The sequence below is a fragment of the Triticum aestivum genome, chromosome 2D (genome assembly GCF_018294505.1).
Source record: "Triticum aestivum cultivar Chinese Spring chromosome 2D, IWGSC CS RefSeq v2.1, whole genome shotgun sequence".
In the NCBI taxonomy this organism is placed as follows: domain Eukaryota; kingdom Viridiplantae; phylum Streptophyta; class Magnoliopsida; order Poales; family Poaceae; genus Triticum; species Triticum aestivum.
In genome coordinates this window covers 29489790-29493734 of record NC_057799.1, presented here as the reverse complement: position 1 = coordinate 29493734, position 3945 = coordinate 29489790, and the positions used below count along the sequence as shown (strand labels likewise).

Genomic DNA, 3945 nt, shown 5'->3' with positions numbered 1-3945 from the left:
TTGGTTTACCAACGCTACGTACTGCTATGCCTAAACATGGCTTAGATTGAAGTGAAGGCAACATGTGGTGCATGTCGAAAGTAATACTAATCCGGACTTGATCAAGTTTGGATTGTACTACTTTCGACACGCACCACATGCATGTTGCCTTCACTTCAATCCAATCCATGTTCATTTCACCCGCTGATATATAATAACTCTTCATGCACGCATCATGCATCATCATATATAATAACAAGTCCTACTAATCATCATCATACAACTTCTACTCGTTATTAATAACAAGTCATACGATCGATCATCATCCTCACAGTCATCGAACCAACCCTACTTAATTGTTCTTAGCACATGATCATCAGTATTAGGTAGGACCGAAATACCCTCTTTAAGGTAAAATAGCATAAAACAATATAGACCCTGACTCTTCATTATGGAGAATGGAGATCATCCTGTCTCCAATTCTTGCGCCTCGCTTCCTTTTGCTTCCAAGAAGCTCCTTGCGACTGTCCATACATTTTTTCCATTCTTTGATTTGCATGTCTCCACTTCTTTTAGAAATCCGGTATGGACAGTTGAGATTCGTAGGATGACCTGGTTGTATATTCAAAATATCAAGCCTACCATTTTGATACATCAAATGAGGCACACAATCCTCTGGGATTATCTGTTGAAAAACATAGTAATAACTTCATAGTTAGCAATGATAATGCACTAGTTTTAGAACTATGCAAAATATGCACGGATGTCGTAATAGTAAGAAATCTTACCAGGGTATCTCCATAGTAGTTACCGTAGTTCACCACGTGCACTAGTGGCACGTATGGAGGACCATAATGATGAGGAGTTTGATTGTAGATATTGTAATTCTCAATATCAGTACAAAATCCGACCAGATGAGTTTTCTCCTTATAAGTTAACTCAGAGCCATCGGTGTAGTAGGTTCTGTCTACCATGTTCCGCACATTGTTTGAACAATCAAAATAAGCTGTCAATGAAAATAAGTTGTCAACTATTTTGAAATGAACAATATAAATTAGCTAATAACTATGTTTGAGAAACTCACATAGCGGTAGAATTGGAGGCGTATCAACAAGGACCCAAATGTCCATATTGTCTTGCTAGATGTCAGGATCACCAAGATCCATGGTGACAGGTATACCCTCATCAAAACCATACATCTTGCAAAATGCTTCCCAATTTTTGCAACCAAAATGGGTTACGCTCTCAGAATTATACAGCTTTACTTCAAAATCTATATCATGATGGGTCCTTAGGTGAATTTTCTTTGTTTCCATACTTTCATGGTCTTCAAAACCCATCCTCTCCAAGACGTAGCGTCTTGCATGGCATGGGATAAGCTAGCCGAATTGTAAAAGATGAAAAGTACACGTTGAAATAGTTGAAGTCGTGCTTAATTACGAAAAAATAACACTTGTCGTCGTTGCGTACCGTTTCAACATCGAACGTCTCCTCCAGCTTAATACTGAAGCGCCGATCTTCGTCCAGGTGAGGCCTGTCGCACTGACCTCGGTCGTCGTGGCACCAGTCGCACTCCCCCGGGAGACTTTCGTCGTCCGAGTACGACATTTCCTATGTTCATATATAATTCAAATATTAAACATCTACAATTAAATATATGTACTAAAAAACCTAAGTTAGATCATTATTATTCATCACGGGTTGACTATCGGTTTGTCGAGTCTTTTCTTGAAAACTCTCAGCTCACGTGGTGTATACATTCGACTGTTGGTGATGGTCGCTCCTCCCTTTGTCCCCGTGTGCATTACACCAAAATGTCTAGCTAGCACACGGGAACAAAGGAGAAGCGACCCCCACGACAACAGTCGGGATTCTTCGTCCTCTCATATATATATGGTGGAACTCTCCCTCACTGATTCCTCTCTGACATTTGCGACCGTCGGTGATGGTAGCTCCTCCTTTCGTTCTCGAGTGCATTACACCAAATTGTCTAGCACACGGGAACGAAGGAGAAGCTACCCCCACGACAACACAGTCGGGATTCTTCGTCCTCTCATATATGGTGGAGACTCGACAGACTTACAGTCAACCCGAAATATCGTTTAATTATCTTTCTAAAAGAGGATTTGGCTGGTCTCACCTCGATGTCGGAGGGGGCGGTGACGGGGACGACGGCGGGGATGATGGAGGGGCCGGGGGGGTCCTAGATTTCTGCGAAAACAAAAACCCTATAAGCTATAAACTAATCATAGTGCTCTCCAATTTTAGCATTCAAAGTAGGATCGGAGTAGTTTTCCACTTTGAGCATTCAATAAGCAAAATCAAATCACAAAATAAAGTAGTATTCAAATTAGGATGCATTCAATTATAAGCAAAACTACATCATCTCCATGCGTCCGTACATCGCCGAATATTATCACTAATACACCTCGAATACTATCATACATATAGCATCGCTAGTACAGCTAGAACAGTAGCGCCCGATGGACATCGGCGCGGGCGGTGGACACCCAAAGGGACGGAACCATCACAGGATCATAGCTCCAGTGAGATCCCTGAAGAACCTGCCAGGTACTGTCAAACCTGCCCTCCAACGCAACCATGTAGTGACGGACGTGCTGGTCCTCCTCGCTGACACGGTGACGTACCTCCTCCGCGGTGTCCGGAAGCCTCGGCACCGTCACTGGCCCACGCGAGCGCCACCAAACAAGGATCGGGTCAACGACGGGCTGGTTCCTCACCAACCTACGCCCACCGGAAGGTAGCACCTCCCAAAACCAGCCCGGCGGAGCCCAGTCCCGGACATGGCCCCTCTGATCAAGCCGGCCTCCTCCGCCGAGTCGACGACGAGGATGCGGGATAGGCATCGTCGACGTCGATGCAGGAATAATTGCTTTAACTAAAAAAAACAAACTAGTTCTATTAATTTCCTTACTATAAATAGAATAAAGTAGTACTTACTAAAAATAAACTAGCTAGTTTAACTAGTTCTATTATTTTTCTAACTAATTCTATTAAACACTTTCTAGGTAGTACTTACTAAAAGTTATCGGGGAGGGGGGTACATATATCGACAACGACATACCCGATAAAAAATAAGAAGAGGAAGAAGACGCAAAAAAAGAGGAGAAGAAGAAAGGAATAGAGGAGGAGATCGAAGAAAAAAAGAAAAAAGAGGAGAAGAAGAAGGAATAGAGGAGAAGAAGAAAAAATAGAATAATATATTATTCTATTTCTTCTTCTTTTCCTCTATTTCTTCTTCTTCTACTCTTTTTTTTCTTCTTTTTCATCTTCTTATTTATTTCTCCTCTACTTCCTCTCCTCTTCTTCTCTTCTTCTCTTCTTCTCCTTCTTATTTTCCTTTTTCCTCTCCTTCTTTTTCTTCTAAATATGAACATACATAAATAACTTTGATCATACACAATTTCTATGAACAAAAAAAATCATAAAAATTCTATGAACAAAATTACAACAGAAAAAATCATAAAAATTCGATGAAAAAATTGATATATTCTTTGCATATGAACATACAAACATTTGCATATTCAATAATAATATCACCAAAAAAATCTAAACTACACATCTAAATTAATACATCTAAATTACAACAACTAAATTATCTAATTAACTACACATCCAAATTAATACAACTAAATTACAAATCTAACTACACATCCAAATTAATACTACACATACAAATCTAATTACAACAACTAAATCTAACTACACATCCAAATTAATACTACACATACAAATGTAATTACATCAAAATTAATACTACACATACAAATCTAATTACAACAATCTAATTACAAATCTAACTACACATCCATTACAGGGAGGAGGAGGAGGGGATCGGGGCGGCGCTCACAGGGTGGCGGAGGGCGACGGCGTGGGTGGCGGAGGGCGGCGACGGTGACGTACGGGGCGACGGCTCGGGGGCGCGCGGCGGATGCCGATGGCGAC

The 3945-nt window shown here is 41.0% G+C and overlaps 1 pseudogene; it reads left to right on the top strand.

The window, feature by feature from the left end:
* LOC123055574 (2-oxoglutarate-dependent dioxygenase 11-like) overlaps positions 1-3945 on the top strand; it is a 20471-nt pseudogene that overhangs the window by 973 nt on the left and 15553 nt on the right.